We start from the raw sequence: 24,394 nt of genomic DNA on the forward strand, positions 1-24,394 counted from the left end.
GAGCTGCGCATTGGAAAATTCAGGGCTATGCCATGTAGATGATGGCCTAACAGGAGGCTTTAAAATTTTCTTTCTAGTGTCCTTCGTTTGGGAGAAAAATGCAAAGGTACAAGACAGCTTTTCCTTGCCAATATCTCTCTTTTGCAAAGAGCTGCGTATTGGAAAATTCAGGGCTATGCCGGGTAGATGATGGCCTAACAGGAGGCTTTAAAATTTTCTTTCTAGTGTCCTTCGTTTGGGAGAAAAATGCAAAGGTGCAAGACAGCTTTTCCTTGCAAATATCTCTCTTTTGCAAAGAGCTGCGCATTGGAAAATTCAGGGCTATACCGTGTAGATGAAGCCCTAACAGGAGGCTTTAAAATTTTCATTCTAGTGTCCTTCGTTTGGGAGAAAAATGCAAAGGTACAAGACAGCTTTTCCTTGCCAATATCTCTCTTTTGCAAAGAGCTGCGTATTGGAAAATTCAGGGCTATGCCGTGTAGATGATGGCCTAACAGGAGGCTTTAAAATTTTCTTTCTAGTGTCCTTCGTTTGGGAGAAAAATGCAAAGGTACAAGACAGCTTTTCCTTGCCAATATCTCTCTTTTGCAAAGAGCTGCGCATTGGAAAATTCAGGGCTATACCGTGTAGATGAAGCACTAACAGGAGGCTTTAAAATTTTCATTCTAGTGTCCTTCGTTTGGGAGAAAAATGCAAAGGTACAAGACAGCTTTTCCTTGCCAATATCTCTCTTTTGCAAAGAGCTGCGCATTGGAAAATTCAGGGCTATGCCGTGTAGATGATGGCCTAACAGGAGGCTTTAAAATTTTCTTTCTAGTGTCCTTCGTTTGGGAGAAAAATGCAAAAGTACAAGACAGATTTTCCTTGCCAATATCTCTCTTTTGCAAAGAGCTGCGCATTGGAAAATTCAGGGCTATACCGTGTAGATGAAGCGCTAACAGGAGGCTTTAAAATTTTAATTCTAGTGTCCTTCGTTTGGGAGAAAAATGCAAAGGTACAAGACAGCTTTTCCTTGCCAATATCTCTCTTTTGCAAAGAGCTGCGCATTGGAAAATTCAGGGCTATGCCGTGTAGATGATGGCCTAACAGGAGGCTTTAAAATTTTCTTTCTAGTGTCCTTCGTTTGGGAGAAAAATGCAAAGGTACAAGACAGCTTTTCCTTGCCAATATCTCTCTTTTGCAAAGAGCTGCGCATTGGAAAATTCAGGGCTATACCGTGTAGATGAAGCCCTAACAGGAGGCTTTAAAATTTTCATTCTAGTGTCCTTCGTTTGGGAGAAAAATGCAAAGGTACAAGACAGCTTTTCCTTGCCAATATCTCTCTTTTGCAAAGAGCTGCGCATTGGAAAATTCAGGGCTATGCCGTGTAGATGATGGCCTAACAGGAGGCTTTAAAATTTTCTTTCTAGTGTCATTCGTTTGGGAGAAAAATGCAAAGGTACAAGACAGCTTTTCCTTGCCAATATCTCTCTTTTGCAAAGAGCTGCGCATTGGAAAATTCAGGGCTATGCCGTGTACATGATGGCCTAACAGGAGGCTTTAAAATTTTCTTTCTAGTGTCCTTCGTTTGGGAGAAAAATGCAAAGGTACAAGACAGCTTTTCCTTGCCAATATCTCTCTTTTGCAAAGAGCTACGCATTGGAAAATTCAGGGCTATACCGTGTAGATGAAGCACTAACAGGAGGCTTTAAAATTTTCATTCTAGTGTCCTTCGTTTGGGAGAAAAATGCAAAGGTACAAGACAGCTTTTCCTTGCCAATATCTCTCTTTTGCAGAGAGCTGTGCATTGGAAAATTCAGGGCTATGCCGTGTAGATGATGGCCTAACAGGAGGCTTTAAAATTTTCTTTCTAGTGTCCTTCGTTTGGGAGAAAAATGCAAAGGTACAAGACAGCTTTTCCTTGCCAATATCTCTCTTTTGCAAAGAGCTACGCATTGGAAAATTCAGGGCTATGTCGTGTAGATGATGGCCTAACAGGAGGCTTTAAAATTTTCTTTCTAGTGTCCTTCGTTTGGGAGAAAAATGCAAAGGTACAAGACAGCTTTTCCTTGCCAATATCTCTCTTTTGCAAAGAGCTGCGCAATGGAAAATTCAGGGCTATGCCGTGTAGATGATGGCCCAACAGGAAGCTTTAAAATTTTCTTTCTAGTGTCCTTCGTTTGGGAGAAAAATGCAAAGGTACAAGACAGCTTTTCCTTGCCAATATCTCTCTTTTGCAAAGAGCTGCGCATTGAAATATTCAGGGCTATACCGTGTAGATGAAGCACTAACAGGAGGCTTTAAAATTTTCATTCCAGTGTCCTTCGTTTGGGAGAAAAATCCAATGGTACAAGACAGCTTTTCCTTGCCAATATCTCTCTTTTGCAGAGAGCTGCGCATTGGAAAATTCAGGGCTATGCCGTGTAGATGATGGCCTAACAGGAGGCTTTAAAATTTTCTTTCTAGTGTCCTTCGTTTGGGAGAAAAATGCAAAGGTACAATACTGCTTTTCCTTGCCAATATCTCTCTTTTGCAGAGAGCTGCGCATTGGAAAATTCAGGGCTATGCCGTGTAGATGAAGCCCTAACAGGAGGCTTTAAAATTTTCTTTCTAGTGTCCTTCGTTTGGGAGAAAAATGCAAAGGTACAAGACAGCTTTTCCTTGCCAATATCTCTCTTTTGCAAAGAGCTGCGCATTGGAAAATTCAGGGCTATGCCGTGTAGATGATGGCCTAACAGGAGGCTTTAAAATTTTCTTTCTAGTGTCCTTCGTTTGGGAGAAAAATGCAAAGGTGCAAGACAGCTTTTCCTTGCCAATATCTCTCTTTTGCAAAGAGCTACGCATTGGAAAAATCAGGGCTATACCGTGTAGATGAAGCACTAACAGGAGGCTTTAAAATTTTCATTCTAGTGTCCTTCGTTTGGGAGAAAAATCCAATGGTACAAGACAGCTTTTCCTTGCCAATATCTCTCTTTTGCAGAGAGCTGCGCATTGGAAAATTCAGGGCTATGCCGTGTAGATGATGGCCTAACAGGAGGCTTTAAAATTTTCTTTCTAGTATCCTTCGTTTGGGAGAAAAATGCAAAGGTACAAGACAGCTTTTCCTTGCCAATATCTCTCTTTTGCAGAGAGCTGTGCATTGGAAAATTCAGGGCTATGCCGTGTAGATGATGGCCTAACAGGAGGCTTTAAAATTTTCTTTCTAGTGTCCTTCGTTTGGGAGAAAAATGCAAAGGTACAAGACAGCTTTTCCTTGCCAATATCTCTCTTTTGCAAAGAGCTACGCATTGGAAAATTCAGGGCTATGTCGTGTAGATGATGGCCTAACAGGAGGCTTTAAAATTTTCTTTCTAGTGTCCTTCGTTTGGGAGAAAAATGCAAAGGTACAAGACAGCTTTTCCTTGCCAATATCTCTCTTTTGCAAAGAGCTGCGCAATGGAAAATTCAGGGCTATGCCGTGTAGATGATGGCCCAACAGGAAGCTTTAAAATTTTCTTTCTAGTGTCCTTCGTTTGGGAGAAAAATGCAAAGGTACAAGACAGCTTTTCCTTGCCAATATCTCTCTTTTGCAAAGAGCTGCGCATTGAAATATTCAGGGCTATACCGTGTAGATGAAGCACTAACAGGAGGCTTTAAAATTTTCATTCTAGTGTCCTTCGTTTCGAGAGTTTCCTTGTGCTGCCTCGGTTGGATCTCCTTCACTTGACAGGGGGGTGCCCGAGCAGCGACCCTCCCCAGCTCTATCCCAAATCTTACTTACCTGCCAGGTGAGATACTATGATCATGAAGCTGCTTCTCCCAGGGCAAGGCTCACCCATTGCACTCTGGGTGTGCTGCTCCTGCGATTTCCCCAAATGTGGGAAACTTGACTGCATAATTTGTGTTTCCCCTGGTCGGCTCTCGTATAATTCAGATCTCTTTGTCTCAGGTCTCTCTCCAGCCTAGTTTGCTGTCTGTTTCCACTTCTCTTTTCTTGAGCCGCTCCCTTCTATGCCCTTGCGCACTATCCTGACTTCTCCCGTCTGCTTAATTTGTGCCTTCCAACGCACAATGCGAACTACAGGTAGTGCTGCAGGGCCCACACCCTTTTACTTGCCTTACAGATCAGCTCTGGAGCTGTTACAGTGCCCAGCTGCTGCAAGAAATCAGCTTGAATGCTTCAGGGGCTGGGGCATAGCCAACATGAGCCCCACACCGAAGGAGGGTGGAGGTGTTTAATGAGAACTAGGGGTCATCCAAGCGCCGCAAAAGGCTGCCATGCCCTGCACGCCCCTTTTCTCTTTTCATATGCAGATGTAGGTCCCTGCGGCCCTGGCATTACCGCTCCAACTAGTCACCCCTGGCCGGGGTTCCCTGGAGGAGTGGGGACCCCTTAAATCAAGAGGTTCCTCCCCTCGAGGCACCCAAGGGCCAGAGGTGAAGCCCGAGGCTGTCCCCAGCAACCCTGGGTGGTGGGTGCCGGGCTGATAGCCATGTGTGTAAAAAAAGAATATTGTTATTTTTGTTGTAGAACTACAAGGCCCAGCAAGCCTCCCCCGCTTGCTGGTACTTGGAGAACCTCAAGTACCAGCAGGCAGGGAAATAACGGGCTTGCTGGTACCTGTAGTTCTACAACAACAAAAAATACCCAAATAAAAACACAAACACACACAGCGTGACAGTAAAATTATTGAGACAGGCTGTAGCATGTGGGTGCATGTAACCCTATAAAAGTGATGGATTGGGTGACTATTACAATACCCACTGTTGCTGTCTGAAAAATTATGGATTTATAGATTGCTCTGCCGAGACATGTTTTTTTCTAAAATGCACAACAGGTATGGATGGATAGTATACTTGACGACACAGAGGTAGGTAGAGCAGTGGCCTACTGTACCGTACTGCTATATATTATATTATTTATTATTATTATTATTATCCTTTATTTATATGGCGCCACAAGGGTTCCGCAGTGCCCAATTACAGAGTACATAAACAAATAATCAAACAGGAAAACAGCAACTTACAGTTGACGACAATATAGGACAAGTACAGGGTAAATAAACATAGCTACATCAGCAGATGACACTGGAATAAGTATCAGGTGGCAGAAGACTGCTGGATTTGGTGCAGCTGAAGATTATTAAAGTAAGAAAAGAGTAAGCACATGAGGGAAGAGGGCCCTGCTCGTGAGAGCTTACATTCTAAAAGGGAGGGGTAGACAGACAGGGGTGAGACAGATGGGGTACATAGAGAGCGTGGAACAGAGGTTTAGGATGAGATTTGGCTGGGTTTGGTGAAGAAGTGGGTCTTGAGAGCCCGTTTGAAGTTTTGTAGAGAGGTGGAGAGTCTGAGGGGGAGAGGTAGGGAATTCCAGAGAAGTGGTGCAGCACGTGAAAAATCTTGGAGGTAGGAGTGGGAGGAAGTAATCCATAGGCAGGAGTCGGTGTGCATTAGCAGAGCGAAGAGGACGGGTGGGAGTGTAAAGCGAGATAAGATCAGAGATGTAGATGGGAGAGGAGTGGGTGAGGGCTTTGTAAGCAAGTGTGAGAAGCTTGAAATGGATTCTGAAAGAGAAGGGGAGCCAGTGAAGGACTAGTAAGAGAGGAGAGGTGGACGTAGTGCGTTTGGTGAGGAAAATGAGCCGGGAAGCAGCATTGAGGATAGATTGGAGTGGAGAGAGGTATTTGTCAGGAATGCCAGTCAGGAAGAGATTACAGCAGTCCAGTCTGGAGATGACCAGTGAGTGGATAAGAGTCTTAGTAGCATCCTGGGTCAGAAAGGGTCTGATCCTGGAAATATTTTTTAGATGAAAACGGCAGGTTTGTGAGAGGTGCTGAATGTGTGGTTTGAAGGAGAGGGAGGAGTCAAGGATTACTCCAAGACAGCGCACTTGGGGGGTAGAGGAGATAGTAGTGCCATCAATAGATAATGAGATTGTAGGAGGTGAGGTTATGCGGGAGGGAGGGAAGATGATCAGCTCGGTCTTAGACATGTTAAGTTTAAGAAAGAGCTGGGACATCCAGGAAGAGATAGCAGAGAGACAGTTGGAGATACGAGTGAGGAGAGTAGGGGAGAGGTCTGGAGAGGAAAGATAGATTTGAGTGTCATCAGCATAGAGATGATATTGGAAACCAAAAGAACTAATGAGCTTACCTAGTAAGGACGTATAGAGAGAGAAGAGAAGAGGACCAAGGACAGAACCTTGGGGTACCCCTACAGTTAGTGGAAGTGAGGGGGAGGTGGAGTCATGAGAGGAGACAGAGAATGAACGGTCAGAAAGGTAGGACAACAACCAAGAGAGGGCTGTGTTACGCAGACCAATGGAGTGAAGGATTTGCAGTAGGAGAGGATGGTCCACAGTGTCAAAAGCAGCAGAGAGATCAAGTAGAATAAGTAGAGAGTAGTGTCCCTTAGATTTAGCAGCATGGAGGTCATTGCATACTTTTGTAAGGGCAGTTTCAGTGGAGTGGAGAGGACGGAAGCCAGACTGGAATGGGTCAAGCAGTGAGTGTGAGGAAAGAAAGGAAGTAAGGCGGTTGTAGACAATACGCTCAAGGAGTTTGGAGGCAAAAGGGAGGAGAGAGATGGGTCGGTAGTTGGAGAGAGTGTTTGGATCAAGGGTAGGTTTTTTAAGAATAGGAGAGATGAGAGCGTGCTTGAAGGCAGAGGGGACAGTGCCTGATGAGAGGGAGAGATTGAGAAGGTGGGAAAGATGGGAAAAAGCAGAAGAAGAGAGGTGGCAAAGGAGGCGGGAGGGGATTGGGTCAAGTGGGGAGGTGGTGAGGGGACAGGAACGAATGAGGGCCATGACTTCCTCTCCAGATGCATGGGAGAAAGATGACAGAGTTGGTGCGAGGGATGGGGAGGGTTGGTAAGGGTTGGGAGAAGGCTGGTTACTGATAGTCTGGTGTGATGTGATGTCCTGACGTATGGAGTCAATTTTGGATGTGAAGTAAGTGGCAAAGTCAAGAGCAGAGAGTGAGGAAGGGAGACGAGGTGGAGGTGGGCAGAGGAGTGAGTTGAGAGTGGCAAAGAGGCGCCGGGGGTTGGAAGACTGGGAGGAGATGAGGTTCTTGAAGTATGACTGTTTAGCAAGAGAAAGGGCAGCACTGAAGGATGAGAGCCTAAGTTTGAAATGGAGGAAGTCTGCCTTAGAGCGTGATTTCCTCCAGTGTCGCTCAGCCGTACGTGAGCATTTTTGCAGATATCTGGTGCATTTGGTGTGCCAGGGTTGAGGTGTTAATTTGTGAGGGTGAATAGTGGTTGGTGGAGCAACAGAGTCAAGAGCAGAAGTAAGGGAAGCATTGTATGTGGAAGTGGCTTGTTCAGGGCATGAGAGAGAGAGAATAGGAGAGAGAAGTGAGTCAAATAGGGAGGAAAGGAATGTGGTGTCAATAGCTTCAATGTTACGCTTAGTGATGGTAGCCTTAGGAGGTAGAGATGGGGAAGTCGAGAGAGATAGGTTGAAGGAGAGCAGGTGGTGGTCAGAGAGGGGAAATGGGGAGTTGGAAAAATCAGAAATATCACAGCGGTGAGTGAAGACCAGATCCAGTGAGCTCCCATTCACATGGGAGGGTGAGGAGGTCCACTGGGAGAGACCAAGTGAAGAGGTGAGGTTAAGGAGTTTAGAGGCAGGGGATTGTGTGGGGATGTCAAGAGGGATGTTGAAATCGCCTAGGATAATGGTGGGAATGTCAGAAGAGAGGAAGTGAGGAAGCCAGGAAGCAAAGTTGTCGATTAATTTGGAAGCAGTGCCAGGGGGGCGGTAAATGACAGCTTCTCTAAGATGGACTGGTTGGAAGAGGCATATGGCGTGGACCTCAAATGTAGAGAATATAAGGGATGGTTCTGGTGGTATGAGTTGGTAGGAGTTACTAGAAGGTAAAAGGACCCCAACACCACCCCCATGGCGACCCCCAGGTCGGGGTGTGTGTGTGAATGTAAGGCCCCCAGCAGAGAGAGCAGCAGCAGAAGTAGTGTCAGAGGGCGTAATCCAAGTTTCAGTAATGGCTAGTAGGTGTAGGGAGTTGGAAATGAAAAGGTCATGAGTGGGGACCAGTTTGTTATAAACAGATCTGGCATTCCAGAGGGCACAGGATAGGGGGTATGAGTTTGTGGGAGAGATGTGAATTAGATTTTCAGGGTTGCTGTAGCGATGAGGTGGGATTAACTTTGAGGGCAGGGATGATGAGAGAGTAGTGATGGTACGGGTGCCTGAGCTAGGAGGAGAAACTGCAGGAGGTGGGCAGGGAGGGAGGTCAGTGTGATGTGAATGGGGGTGTGGGGAGGTGACAGGGAAGGGAGAGAGGGAGCAGGGCTGAGTTGTGGGGTAGCAGGACCATGGGGCAGAGGTGAATGAAAGTGGGGTAACAGGAAAGGTGGGGGAAGGAAACAGAGGGATGGAGGGGAGACAGAGGAGGGGAGAGAGGAGGAGGTGGAGGAGACTAGGGGGGAAGGCTAAAGATACTTTATTAGGTAGACACTGAGTGATGTGGGGAGTATAAGAAAACCTTGACATAGTGTTAAGTAGGTAAATAGGTTGAGGGAAAGTGGAAGTAGGAGAGGAGACTGTAAGGCAATCCGAGCAGAAGAATTGCAGAAATGCAGGTGAGAAAAGCAGTGTAGGCTCAAGGGGTGTAGATTTAGTATGAAATGAGTCAAAAGCGTAGATAAAGTGGGTGCAGAAAAGTATTTGGAGTGTAAGAAATGAAAGGATTGTGAGAGGTTTAAGAAGCAATGGTAATTATGTTAGATGTTTTAAGTGTTTGCAGGTAAAATTGCATTGGTGCAGCTGTGCTTAAAAAACAAAATTACAATAATACAGATACAGGCATTTGTAGGTGAAATGGGTGGTTTATGAAATGTCCAAGTAAGGTAGTTCTGTGCTATGTAATCAGATGCAACAATCAGGAGGTGAGTGATCTGAGGAGTAAGTGACTCACATTTGTTATTAGTTCTTCAGTTTTCTTTGTTTTGTTAGATTGGTGTGCTTCTGTTTTCCTTCTTTTTCACTTCGATTGAACGCTGATTGAACACTGCTGTTATGTGTCAATTTTATCACGCTTTGATAAAAATGCACGCTTAGATCAATAAATGCACAGCCAAATGGCTTTGCACAGCCTACACCATTGGACTTAAGTAGAAGACTATTACAAGTGAAACCAATAATTGAAATCTGTAACCACACCCCACCCCCTCAAATGCCAGGCAATAAATTACCTTAAAAACAACAACCAGGCATTCCACAAAGATTAAACTGGGTCTATATCATTCAAAACTTTAAAAAAGTACTTCAAAATCACATACTATGCAATAATGTTTCAATTTGCATTACCCAGCAGAATTAGCTTTGCATATATAGATATAGTGCAGCAGAATATATTGGTGGTTGTAGTCAATTGTAATTACCTGTAGGTGACAAGAAGAGAAGAAACGTCAATTCACAATCAATATCAGCTGAAGATAAATTAACGCTGATTGAACGCTGCTGTTATGTGTCAATTTTATCACGCTTTGATAAAAATGCACGCTTAGATCAATAAATGCACAGCCAAACGGCTTTGCACAGCCTACACCATTGGACTTAAGTAGAAGACTATTACAAGTGAAACCAATAATTGAAATCTGTAACCACACCCCACCCCCTCAAATGCCAGGCAATAAATTACCTTAAAAACAACAACCAGGCATTCCACAAAGATTAAACTGGGTCTATATCATTCAAAACTTTAAAAAAGTACTTCAAAATCACATACTATGCAATAATGTTTCAATTTGCATTACCCAGCAGAATTAGCTTTGCATATATAGATATAGTGCAGCAGAATATATTGGTGGTTGTAGTCAATTGTAATTACCTGTAGGTGACAAGAAGAGAAGAAACGTCAATTCACAATCAATATCAGCTGAAGATAAATTAACGCTGATTGAACGCTGCTGTTATGTGTCAATTTTATCACGCTTTGATAAAAATGCACGCTTAGATCAATAAATGCACAGCCAAATGGCTTTGCACAGCCTACACCATTGGACTTAAGTAGAAGACTATTACAAGTGAAACCAATAATTGAAATCTGTAACCACACCCCACCCCCTCAAATGCCAGGCAATAAATTACCTTAAAAACAACAACCAGGCATTCCACAAAGATTAAACTGGGTCTATATCATTCAAAACTTTAAAAAGGTACTTCAAAATCACATACTATGCAATAATGTTTCAATTTGCATAACCCAGCAGAATTAGCTTTGCATATATAGATATAGTGCAGCAGAATATATTGGTGGTTGTAGTCAATTGTAATTACCTGTAGGTGACAAGAAGAGAAGAAACGTCAATTCACAATCAATATCAGCTGAAGATAAATTAACGCTGATTGAACGCTGCTGTTATGTGTCAATTTTATCACGCTTTGATAAAAATGCACGCTTAGATCAATAAATGCACAGCCAAACGGCTTTGCACAGCCTACACCATTGGACTTAAGTAGAAGACTATTACAAGTGAAACCAATAATTGAAATCTGTAACCACACCCCACCCCCTCAAATGCCAGGCAATAAATTACCTTAAAAACAACAACCAGGCATTCCACAAAGATTAAACTGGGTCTATATCATTCAAAACTTTAAAAAAGTACTTCAAAATCACATACTATGCAATAATGTTTCAATTTGCATTACCCAGCAGAATTAGCTTTGCATATATAGATATAGTGCAGCAGAATATATTGGTGGTTGTAGTCAATTGTAATTACCTGTAGGTGACAAGAAGAGAAGAAACGTCAATTCACAATCAATATCAGCTGAAGATAAATTAACGCTGATTGAACGCTGCTGTTATGTGTCAAATTTATCACGCTTTGATAAAAATGCACGCTTAGATCAATAAATGCACAGCCAAACGGCTTTGCACAGCCTACACCATTGGACTTAAGTAGAAGACTATTACAAGTGAAACCAATAATTGAAATCTGTAACCACACCCCACCCCCTCAAATGCCAGGCAATAAATTACCTTAAAAACAACAACCAGGCATTCCACAAAGATTAAACTGGGTCTATATCATTCAAAACTTTAAAAAAGTACTTCAAAATCACATACTATGCAATAATGTTTCAATTTGCATAACCCAGCAGAATTAGCTTTGCATATATAGATATAGTGCAGCAGAATATATTGGTGGTTGTAGTCAATTGTAATTACCTGTAGGTGACAAGAAGAGAAGAAACGTCAATTCACAATCAATATCAGCTGAAGATAAATTAACGCTGATTGAACGCTGCTGTTATGTGTCAATTTTATCACGCTTTGATAAAAATGCACGCTTAGATCAATAAATGCACAGCCAAACGGCTTTGCACAGCCTACACCATTGGACTTAAGTAGAAGACTATTACAAGTGAAACCAATAATTGAAATCTGTAACCACACCCCACCCCCTCAAATGCCAGGCAATAAATTACCTTAAAAACAACAACCAGGCATTCCACAAAGATTAAACTGGGTCTATATCATTTAAAACTTTAAAAAAGTACTTCAAAATCACATACTATGCAATAATGTTTCAATTTGCATTACCCAGCAGAATTAGCTTTGCATATATAGATATAGGAGCAGCAGAATATATTGGTGGTTGTAGTCAATTGTAATTACTCAGCAGAATTAGCTTTGCATATATAGATATAGTGCAGCAGAATATATTGGTGGTTGTAGTCAATTGTAATTACCCAGCAGAATTAGCTTTGCAAATATAGATTTAGTGCAGCAGAATATATTGGTGGTTGTAGTCAGTTGTAATTACCCAGCAGAATTAGCTTTGCATATATATAGTGCAGCAGAATATATTGGTGGTTGTAGTCAATTGTAATTACCCAGCAGCAGCTCTACTGCACTCAACATCACCAGTGCTCACAATATATATAATGCTATATACTATGCCATAGTGGTGCTTACTATATAACACCTCCTACTGCGTTCCCCCTGGCAATGAGCATGACACCCAGAGAGTGAAACCCCTGGCAATGAGCATGACACCCAGCACGTGAAACTCTTGGCATTGAGCAGTTTTTGTAAAAGTAATTAGAAGCTTTACTGTAGGGCATAGTGTATCACAGATATTGTGGTGAGTGACATAATATGTTCCAAAGGGCATTAATGTGTGGGGCTTAACATGGTGGAAATTACTGTACTTTTTTCCCTGTGGTGGCCGAGGTCTGTTGGTGCAGGGTCAAGAACTGGGGTGTAAGGTAGTCTTTGCCTGCAAGGCTACGCCCATTTTATGGAGACCATACCCATTTTTGCGAGGTCACGCCCCCCCATCCCGTCCGGAGCGCTCACGCAAATATAGTTTTTTTTATATATATATATATATGGGGGAGGGGCACAATTTTTAATGCCAATGGTGGCGGGGGGCACGCATTTGAAGCCAAATTGTTTAGAAACACCCCTGCAAGAAAATATCTGCAAATCCAATGTTACCATAAGTGTGGCATATACCTGCGCTTGCTCGCGGGGTGAGAACATCTCCCTTATTGAATTCAGCGATATGAATAGAGGTTGTGCAGCAGCCACAGAAAGGGTTAATCTCTGCAGCTTGTCACTAAATTACATTGTTGCAATTTTAGCTGGGAGCTGCAATAATTACTCTAATATATAACACAGCCAACACTTCTATATTCACACAATATACTGCATGGTGAATATAGAAGTGGTGCTTACTAAACAGCACCTCCTACTGCATTCCACATCACCGCTGGTCACACTCATATCAGGCCCATAATGCTGTATACTATGCCATAGTGGTGCTTACTATATAACACCAGGTGCTGTGCAGTGGTCAAAACACACTAACTGGTCCCATGCTGTTGTTGAACTAAAGGCCTATACACACGATGAGATTCGGTCTATGCTAATAGGTTTAAAAAGGTTACATAAAAGCTACTTTATGTATTTATTCATTAAAGTTTTTAAGTTGTATTTTACAACCATACAATGATATGATATATAATGTATCGTATAATCATTACATAATGTTGATGGCATTGAATTGTCTCTGCCTTGACTAGTGGCAGCAGCTTCAGCACTAGGTGGAAGTGGATCTTGATCTTTCCCTATTTTACCCTCCACCTTTTTGTTCTCCGTTTTTTAATGTGTGGAATTATATGCCAGTAATATATCTGGAATTAGACGGTGGTAATGTCTGGAATTAGATACCACTAGATAGATACCAGATATCACTGTGACTGGAATGATGACATATGCACAGTGACAGGACACTACCACAGCACCCTACAGCAGCCATATGCGGCACAAGACACTGGAGTATTAGTAATGTACTGTAGTATACTGAGCACCACAAGACAATGAGCAGTGATACGGAGCACTGATGAGATTACTAGAACTGACACTGAGCAGCCAGATGCAGCACTAGACTATTAGTAATGTACTCTAGTATACTGAGCACCACAATGCAGCACAAGACAATGAGCAGTGATACTGAGCACTGATGAGGATACTACTGAGAACTGACACTGAGCAGGAGAGACACACTACAATTTCATCTTGCGCCTCTTTTTTTATTTATCTTTGCATCATATGCTGTTTGGGGCTATTTTTTTAAGTGCCATCCTGTCTGACACTGCAGTGCCACTCCTAGATGGGCCAGGTGTTTGTGCTGCCCACTTGGGTCGCTTAGCTTAGTCATCCAGGGACCTTGGTGCAAATTTTAGGACTAAAAATAATATTGGGAGGTGTGAGGTGTTCAGAATAGACTGGAAAGGAGTAGAAATTATGGTTATTGAGCTTAATACTATAGGATCAAAATTACCCCCAAATTCTATGATTTTAGCTGTTTGAGGTTTTAAAAAAAAATCACCCGAATCCAAAACCCGAAAGGGTGGTTTTGCCAAAACGCGTCCGTATCCAAAACACAACTGCGGATCCGAAACCAAAACCAAAACATGAAACACGAAAAATGCCCGCTGCACATCTCTAGTTAGGGGAGAAGCATGTAGCCTTGTAGACTATGCACAGCTATATCTAGAAAAATATACGATCTAATCTTTAACCAACCAATGCAAGAAAGTATTTAATGTGAAAATACGAAACACTAGACTAATTGGAGGTGCGCCCTAAAGCAAATTACAATGTTAGGATTAGGGGGTTCGGAAAGACCTCTAGTGTATACACTACTATATACATTTTAAGATAGGAAGGTACAAATTACATATTCACATTGCATCTATGGGCTGGATTCAAATGTCCCTTTCCTCCCTCAATCGTGCCCGTCAGCAGCTATTCTAATGTTGCTGCCAACGGGTGCGACATGTTTATTTCAGCTCGCTACCCCCAGGGGAAACAAGCTGAAATGTGAGCAAAGAGACCCATTTGGGCAACCAAACGGTGTCTTTTCACGATCGCGCCCATTACTTTATTCAGGTTTAGGTGCTTTGTGCACCTAAACCAGAGTGTAATGGGCGCAATAATTGAGGGCATTTGAATTTCCCTTATATGTGTGTGTGTGATATACACACAGACACACATACTGTATTTCTTTATATAATGGACACCTCAGTTTCTATTCATTCATGTCCTGCCCCCTACTCTGTCAGACCCCTTCCCCTCTACTTTTCTGACCCCAAACGCCACTCATTCTTGTTGAGTGCTGGTGGGCCCATTCAGAATTTTGCTATGGGGCCCACAAAGGTCTAGTTACGCCACTGGGCAGGGTTATAGAGGAGGCGGTGCAAGGCATCCTGGGAACAGTCAAAGCTTTAGCCTGTTGGTGCCTTGGATCAACATCCAACTCTACACCCCGATGTTAGTGTAGTGCCTTTTGGGGTTAAGGTTTTACAGAAAGTTACAGGTTTTTTTAATTTAGTAAAATATGCCCCATTTTAAAGATAGGGCATTTAAATTTGTTGCACCTGTGCAGTACATAGCAGCCTGCAGGGCATGTACAGTGGCTTCATTTGGGTGCACATACATTGCCGGCTCCTGGTCGCAAACTGAAATTATTGTGTGTAAGTGGAATTAGCGGTGTTTATGTCATACAGGGGGGTGGGGGAGGTTTGTGGTTGGCGGGGGGCACGCTGTGCGATTATTATCCTGCATCTATACATACATGCGCTAACACCTGGACATACACTGATGTACCCACACCTAATATCCATACATACACGCCCTGACACCTGGACATACACCAACATTCCCACACCTGCATCTATACATACACATGCTGACACCTGGACATACACCAACATTCAAGCACCTGCATCTATATATACACGCGCTGACAAATGGACATACACCGACGTACCCACACTTGCATCTATACATACATGCACTGACATCTGGACATACAAGCACCTGCATCTATACATACACGCGCTGACACCTGAACCTACACTGACGTTCCCACACCTGCATCTATACATACACATTCTGACACCTGGACATACACAGACGTACCCACACCTGCATCTATACATACACGCGTTGACACCTGGACGTACACTGACGTACACACACCTACATCTATATATGCATGGATGCAAATGTGGGTACGTCTGTATACGTCCAGTTGTTAGCATGTGTATGTATAGATGTTAGGTGTGGGTACATCAGTGTATGTCCAGGTGTCAGCACATGTATGTATAGATTCACATGTGGGTACGTTGGTGTACGTTTAGGGGTCAGCGTGTTTATGTATAGATGTTGGTGTGTGTATGTCAGTGTACGTACAGATATAGGTGTGTGTATGTATGTATGTATGTATGTATGTATATGTATAGATGAAGGTGTGATACATACATATAACACATACATGATAGATACATACATATATCACACACACGATAGATAGATAGATAGATAGATAGATAGATAGAACACATACATACAAGATAGATACATACATACATACATGATAGATACATATATACACACACATACGATAGATAGATAGATAGATAGATAGATAGATACATATATATATATATATATATATATATATATCACAAACATATATGATTCATACATATATCACACTCACATACAAGATACATACATGAGAAAGACCTGGGAAGGTGATGAGGCCCGGGCCCCCTGCTGATGTTGCGTTGAGGAAGGCAGTGTTCCAGGGCGGATGCCAGTCGGGGAGAGCGCCGCGCAGCCCGGGAAAAATACTGCTGAGGAGCTACATCTGGAAGAGCCCCAGGGAGGGAGAGTGTCACATGCCCCATCCTGCGCGGCACACTCTGCAGGCCTGCACATGGGAAGGGAGGTCTCTGGCCACACATACTCACCCTGCTGCTGAAGCCCCGCTGCTGTCCCCATCAGCGCTCTCCAGCGGGGAGCGGGGCCAGGATGAACCTCAACCTGTGAGAACTATCTTCATGATCAAGAGATCTCATATGCAAGATAAGTATGTGTTGGGAAAGGGCTGGGGAGGGCGGCTGTTCGGGCACACCCTCGTCAAGTTAAGGAGATTTAACTGAGGAAGCACAAGGGAACTCTCGTCTGGGGACAACAACTGCAGGGAGACCACATCTTTTCAGATGAACATGGGAGGGCGGAAGGCTGCCTAATACTGAAGCACCCTCAGACATTAAACCATATGCAACAACTATTGCAAGCATTCCTGGGGGAAGGTCTGCAGCAGACGGATTTGCATTCAGTGATGTCATCCAAGCAGTGGGCCAAAGTTGGCTGGAACCCTCATCTGTATATGAAAAGAGAAAAGGGGCATGCGGGGCATGGCGGTCTTTTGCGGCGCTTGGATAACCCCAAGTTTGCATTAAACACCCCCACCCTCCTTCGGTGTGGGGCTCATGTTGGCCATGCCCAAGCCCCTGAAGCATTCAAGCTGATTTCTTGCAGCAGCTGGGCTCTACAAGACAAGTAAAAGGGTGTTGGCCCTGCAGCACCACCGGTAGTTTGCATACACACATATATAGGACAGCATCTCTTATATGCCCCAGGGTCAATAAAATAGTATCCTTGTCTAGGCTATCCATCCCCTCAGATAAGGCATTTGTCCATGCCGCTACAGCACTACACACCCAGGTCGACGCAATTGCCGGTCTGAGTAAGGTACCTGAATGTGTATAAATGGACTTCAGGGTAATCTCCTGTTTGCGGTCAGCACACTCTTTGAGGGTAGCCGTATCCTGGGACGGGAGGGCTACCTTCTTGGATAAGCGTGTTAATGCTTTGTCCACCCTAGGGGAGGATTCCCATCGTAACCTATCCGTTGATGGGAAAGGATACGCCATAAGATTCCTTTTGGAAATCTGCAGTCTTTTATCTGGAGATTTCCAAGCTTTTTTACATAACTCGTTCAGCTCGTGTGAGGGGGGAAAGGTTACCTCAGGCTTCTTTCCCTTGTACATATGTACCCTCTTGTCAGCGACAGGGGGTTACTCTGTGATGTGCAAAACATCTTTTATTGCCATAATCATAAATCGAATGGATTTTGCCAATTTTGGCTGTAACTTTGCATCATCGTAATCGACACTGGAGTCAGAATCCGTGTCGGTATCTGTGTCAACAAACTGGGATAGTGGGCGCTTATGAGACCCTGACAGTCCCTGCAACATAGGATCAGGCATGGGTTGAGACCCTGACTGTCCCAAAGCTTCTGCCTTGTCTAATCTTTTGTGCAATGAGTTTACACTAGCATTTAAAACATTCCACATATCCATCCAATCAGCTGTCGGCAGAGAAACCACATTCATTTGCTCCCGCTCCTCTCTAATATAGCCTTCTTCCTCAGACATGTCGACACACGTGTACCGACACACCACACACACAGGGAATGCTTTTTCTGAAGACAGTTTCCCCACAAGGCCCTTTGGAGAGACAGAGAGGGAGTATGCCAGCACACACCCCAGCGCTATATAACCCAGAAATAAAACAGTAACTTAATGTTTGCCCAGTAGTGCTGCTGTATGTAATTTGCAAATTATGTGCCCCCCCCCCCCCTCTTTTCAACCCTCTTGTCTAACGTGGTATAAGCAGGGTAGAGTCCGGGGAGCTTCCTCTCAGCGGTGCTGTGGAGAAAAAATGGCGCTGGTGAGTGCTGAGGGAGAAGCCCCGCCCCCTCGGAGGCGGGCTTCTGTCCCGCTTACACTGTAAAATTGGTGGGGGCTCATACATTTATACAGTGCCCAGCTGTATATATGTTATATTTTTGCGAAAGAGGTTTATATTGCTGCCCAGGGCGCCCCCCCTGCGCCCTGCACCCTTACAGTGACCGGAGTATGTGAGGTGTATGGGAGCAAAGGCACACAGCTGCAGTGCTGTGCGTTACCTCAGTGAAGATCATGAAGTCTTCTGCCGCCTCTGAAGTCTTCTTTTCTTCTCATACTCACCCGGCTTCTATCTTCCGGCTCTGCGAGGGGGACGGCGGCGCGGCTCTGGGACGGACGGCGAGGGTGAGATCCTGCGTACCAATCCCTCTGGAGCTAATGGTGTCCAGTAGCCTAAGAAGCAGGACCTTGCAACTCAGAGAGTAGGGCTGCTTCTCTCCCCTCAGTCCCTCGATGAGGGAGTCTGTTGCCGGCAGTGCTCCCTGAAAATTAAAAACCTAACAAAATACTTTCTGTCAGAAAGCTCAGGAGAGCTCCTGAAAAGCACCCAGTCTCCACTGGGCACAGTATCAAACTGAGGTCTGGAGGAGGGGCATAGAGGGAGGAGCCAGTGCACACCCAGAACTAAAGTCTTTCTTAAAGTGCCCATGTCTCCTGCGGAGCCCGTCTATCCCCATGGTCCTTACGGAGTCCCCAGCATCCTCTAGGACGTTAGAGAAAATAGGATTTTAATACCTACTGGTAAATCCTTTTCTCTTATTCCGTAGAGGATGCTGGGCACCCGTCCCAGTGCGTACTGTGTCTGCAGTTATTAAATGGCCCTTAACTCCAGAACATTTATGTGGAGACAACTTTCCTGACTTGACCATCTTCCTTGGATGTTTTCCCCCTGTGTGACTGCTCCCCAGCCTCGGAGGGTTGCATCCGTGGTCCCTAGGATCCCGTCCTGGATCCCAAACCATCGCCCCTCTAGGTGGTGAGAACTGTGCAGCCACCAATGGAGTGAGATTCTGGTCTTGGAAGACAGGATTATCCTCCGGTGCATGTGTAGGTGGGATCCGGACCACTTGTCCAACAGGTCCCACTGGAACACTCTGGCATGGAGCCTGCCAAACTGAATGGCCTCGTAGGCCGCAACCATCTTCCCCAGCAACCGAATGCATTGATGGATTAACACTCTTGCTGGTTTCAGAATTTGTTTGACCAGACTCTGGATCTCCAGAGCCATTCCACTAGAAGAAAACCTCTTCTGTGTCCAGTATCACTCCCAAAAACAACAACCGCGTCATTAGGACCAACTGCGATTTTGGCAAGTTTAGGAGCCAACCATGTTGTTAAAGAACTGTCAGGGAGAGTAGATGTTTTGCACCAACTGGTACCGGGATCGCGTCCTTTATCAGGAGATCATCCAAGTACGGGATAATTGTGACTCCTTGCTTGCGAAGGAGAACCATCATTTCCGCCATCACCCTGGTGAAAATCCTCGGAGCCGTGGACAGACCAAACGGCAACGTCTGAAATTGGTAATGACAATCCTGAATTGCAAACCTCAGGTAGCTTGATGCAGTGGCTAAATGGGAACATGTAAGTAGGCATCCTTTATGTCTACCAAAACCATGAAATCTCCTTTATCCCCCGGACTGGAGATCACTACCCTAAGAGATACCATCTTGAAATTGAATTTCTTTAGGTAGAAATTAAGGGATTTCAGATTTAAGATTGGTCTGACTGAGCCGTCCGGCTTCGGGACCACGAAGAGGCTTGAATAAAAACCTTCTCCCTGCTGACTAAGGCTGATTTGAACAATTGGTGAGGGGGAACTTCTTGAAACCCCAGTTTGTACCCTTGGGACACTATTTGCAAAACCCACGAGTCCAGGTCCGAATGAATCCAGAACTGACTGAAGAGTTTTAGACGTGCCCCCCAGTGGCGGAACTAGCGAGCAGTGGGCCCATGTGCGACAAAATGGCTTGGGGCCCCCCCCCTTCATCCCATCCCATCCAAGTCCACCCCCTCACCCCTGGAGAGGATCTGGTGAGGGGGGCCTGCTCAGGGAAGTGGATACCTAGCAACAGTGCCGTAACTAGACATTTTAGCAGTGTGTGCAAGAAACGGCATTGGAGCCCCACCCCTGCAGGCAAAACAGGGGCAGTGCGCGCCGTAGGCGCGCGCAAAAAAACATAGTGGCGTGGCTTCGTGGTTAAGGGGTGTGGCCACAAAATAATACCAATTCATAAAACGGTGCACAGTAGTCTCCATTATTCAAATTACGCCGCACAGTAGCACCACTACACCAGGTAGAGACCCTTTTACACCTTACGGCGGACAGATTCCTCTTTTTACACATTACAGCAGACAGCGTCCTCTTTTTACACATTACAGCAGACAGCGTCCCCTTTTTACACATTACGGCAGACAGCATCCCCCTTTTTTACACAACGGCAGACAGCGTGCCCTTGTTACACATAGCGGCAGACAGCGTACATTTTTTTCACATAACGGCAGACAGCCTGCCCTTGTTAAACATAGCGGCAGACAGCGTACACTTTTTACACATAATGGCAGACAGCCTGCCCTTGTTAAACATAGCGGCAGACAGCGTACACTTTTTTCACATAACAGCAGTCAGCCTGCCCTTGTTACACATAATGGCAGACATCGTACACTTTTTACACATTACAGCAGACAGCTTGCCCTTGTTACACATTACAGCAGACAGCTTGCCCTTGTTACACATTATGGCAGACAGCGTGCCCTTGTTACACATTACGGCAGACAGCATCTCCCTTGTTACACATTACGGCAGGCAGATTCCCCCTTGTTACACATTGCGGCAAGCAGATTCCCCCTTTTTACACATTGCGGCAAGCAGCTTCCCCCTTTTTACACATTGCGGCAGGCAGATTCCCCCTTTTTACACATTGCGGCAGGCAGTCCCCCTTTTTACACATAGCTGCAGGCAGATTCCCCCTTTTTACACATAGCGGCAGGCAGATTCCCCCTTTTTACACATTGCGGCAGGCAGTCCCCCTTTTTACACATAGCTGCAGGCAGATTCCCCCTTTTAACACATAGCTGCAGGCAGATTCCCCCCTTTTACACATAGCTGCAGGCAGATTCCCCCTTTTTACACAAAAAGCGGCAGGCAGATTCCCCCTTTTTACACATAGCGGCAGGCAGATTCCCCCTTTTTACACATAGCGGCAGGCAGATTCCCCCTTTTTACACATAGCGGCAGGCAGATTCCCCCTTTTTACACATAGCGGCAGGCAGATTCCCCCTTTTTACACATAGCGGCAGGCAGTCCCAAGAAAGAAAGAGAAGAAAGAAAGAAAGAAAGAAAGAAAGAAAGAAAGAAAGAAAGAAAGAAAGAAAGAAAGAAAGAAAGAAAGAAAGAAAGAAAGAAAGAAAGAAAGAAAGAAAGAAGAATTATACTTACCCTCTCTGCTGGCTCAGGCTCCTCGTGCAGCTTGACGATTCCCGGGCAGTAGAGAAGGAGGAGAAGGGAGGTGGAGGAGGGAGCCGCAGCAGCGCTGTGTTATTGGTGGAGGCGCTGCTGCTGCTGCCCCTCTGCTTCACTATAGGCTGTTCTCGGAAGACAGCCTATAGTGAAGCAGAGGGGCAGCAGCAGCAGCGCCTCCACCAGTAACAAAGCGCTTCTGCGGCTCCTTCCTTCACCTCCCTCCTCCTCCTCCTCCCCCCCGTGCCGCTGCTCCTCTCATCTCCAAGCGACCCTCCTCCCTCTTCGTGTGTTACAGAGGCGGCAGCGTCTCTGGTGCTGCGGCTGCTGCCCGTAGTGCCCTGGCCTGATCTGTTCGTTACGACGGGCAGGCGGCGGGAGTCGCAGGACGCAGACCCGACGGGAGCGCTGGTGTGCGGCTGCGGCATGATACAATGAGTCATTGTGACTCATTGTAATGCCGGCGGCTGTGGGCCCTTGAGTGCGGCGTTGCCCCAGTGCAATGCACTGCCTGCCCTGCCAGTAGTTCCGCCCCTGGTGCCCCCCACTGGTGTGGGCTCCTGCAAGAGAGCCCCAGTGTCATGCAGTGGATTTGGCAGAAGCAGAGGACTCTGCTCCTGCGATCTTGAAGAGGCTTCTTGGAGTCAGCATCAGCATTCCCTTGGTGAATCCACAATGCCCTCCTATCCGAGACTGCCATGAAATTGGCCCGTGAGCACTTGTGCCCGGTGTAGGATTTTTAAATATGTGTAGTTTACTGTATGCAAGGGTTTAAAACCTTTTAGGAACTGAGATCTAAGGTGTATTACATGTAAAAAGGTTTATTTTATGGCAGTAGTTTCCAAACTGGGGTTCTTGCACTGGTAGCATAGTTTGGTGGTCCAGGACCAATTAAAATTATTTATACTTTATTAAATTGGCAAAACCATTCCCTCACAACATAACTGAACCTGAGGATGACATGCTATAAACACAATTTACTTAATTTTATATTTTTTTCTGAATTTCTCAATAAAGAAAACTTTGGCCTAGGGGTGCCGTGAAACAAATTTTGATACTATTTATTTATATAGTGCTCTTTCTCCAACAGGACTCAAGGCGCTTGAGATATGTCTTCTGGAACTGAACACAGGATTCTAAATGTGGCTGTACCAAGGACCTATACAGTGGCATTACAGGTTGAGTATCCCTTATCCAAAATGCTTGGGACCTGAGGAATTTTGGATATCGGATTTTTCTGTATTTTGGAATAATTGCATATCATAACGAGATATTATGGTGATGGGACCTAAATCTAAGCACAGAATGCATTTATGTTTCATATATACCATATACACACAGCCTGAAGGTCATTTTAGCCAATATTTTTTTTAACTTTGTGCATTAAACAAAGTGTGTGTACATTCACATAATTCATTTATGTGTCATATACACCTTATACACACAGTCTGAAGTTCATTTAATACAATATTTTTAATAACTTTGAGTATTAAACAAAGTTTGTGTACACTGAGCCATCAAAAAACAAAGGTTTCACTATCTCAGTCTCACTCAAAAAAGTCCGTATTTCGGAATATTCCGTATTTCGGAATATTTGGATATGGGATACTCAACCTGTATTACTTTTTTCTGCTACTGGTTCTTTACCTATGCAAACAAGCATCTGACTTGCCTTTCCTATTGCTTTGTTACATTGCTCACCTGAAATAGTAATACTTAGATAGCTTTCCTCTTGCCATTATAATGCCCTTAATATTATAGTTAGCCTTTGTATTTTTGAGACGTGTATGATTTTGCATTTTTTGGCATTAAATGTTGCCATGTTCTTGACCATTCCTCTAGTGCAGGGGCGGAACTGCCAGAGACAACGGAGTCAGTTGCCGCCGGGCTCCAGCCCTAAAGGGGCTTCCTCCATTGCCCTCCGGCTGTTACGTGCCCTTCCTACTAAATAGACAAAGGCGCTACCAGCAGGGTCTCGCAGTTTGTACATTCCATGCCGTAACACCCTTCTTTCCACCTTTTTAAAGACCCAGCCCAGCAGCCTCGCCGCTGCCACCACCGCTAGCTGCAGCACTGCCAGCGGTGGGGTGCCCCTGCTTCTTCTCACACCACAGATAGCTGGGCAGCACTGCAACTGCCTGCCTGATTGCTCCGCCCCCTTCCGGCTCCCAAGCACCTCTGCTGCCCAGTGATCCAGGAGCCTGCTGCTAGGAAGAAGTGGCCGAGCTTCAGCAAGCGAGTCTGGACACTGGCGGAGGAAGCCATGATAACCAGATAATGGGGAGTGGAGAGCCAGTTCCAAGGTAATACTTTATACAGCTGGTTGAGATCCTGGTCGGTGGATATGGATTTCAAGAAAACCCTGGAGGTGCTTCCTTTCAAGGGAGACACTCTCTTTGGAGAAGACCTCAATAAGATTGTAGCTGATCTGGCTACTGCTAAAACAGCTTGCCTACCTAGTATGACTCCTACCACGCAGAAGGCTAAAAGTACTTTCCCTTGGCCCTTTCATCCTCAAGGTAAAGCGTACCCAAGGTCAGGCATACCCAAAGCAAGCTCATGCTTCCAGACCTGACAAGCCCAGACTGAAGCAAGCCTGGGCTGCCCATCAGCCTGCTTCCAAAACGGACAAGCCTGCCGCATGACGGTGCAGGCCTCCCTCTGGGGGATCCCAGGGTGGGGGGCCCGACTTCTAGGTTTGGCATAATTTTAAGCTAGAGAATTCTGTTTGGAGCTCACCTTGTACTTTGTGAAGAAATAATCAGCATTGTGGCTGAGCAGATACATGTAGTGTGTGGCTGCAAACTGCATGGATCTGCTGCGTTGTAATGCTGATACTTTTTTTTTCAAAGTACCAATAGCTTCATATAATGTTCACAATT

General features: G+C 45.0%; 1 non-coding gene across 1 annotated transcript; it reads left to right on the forward strand.

Moving 5' to 3' along the window:
* Window positions 1–3,731: 3,731 nt before the first annotated feature.
* On the forward strand, window positions 3,732–3,894 carry LOC134952376 (U1 spliceosomal RNA). Its single transcript, XR_010184916.1, has one exon. It is a non-coding gene; the product is annotated as a U1 spliceosomal RNA (small nuclear RNA).
* Window positions 3,895–24,394: the final 20,500 nt, after the last annotated feature.

This window comes from Pseudophryne corroboree, chromosome 8 (genome assembly GCF_028390025.1).
Source record: "Pseudophryne corroboree isolate aPseCor3 chromosome 8, aPseCor3.hap2, whole genome shotgun sequence".
NCBI classification, from domain to species: domain Eukaryota; kingdom Metazoa; phylum Chordata; class Amphibia; order Anura; family Myobatrachidae; genus Pseudophryne; species Pseudophryne corroboree.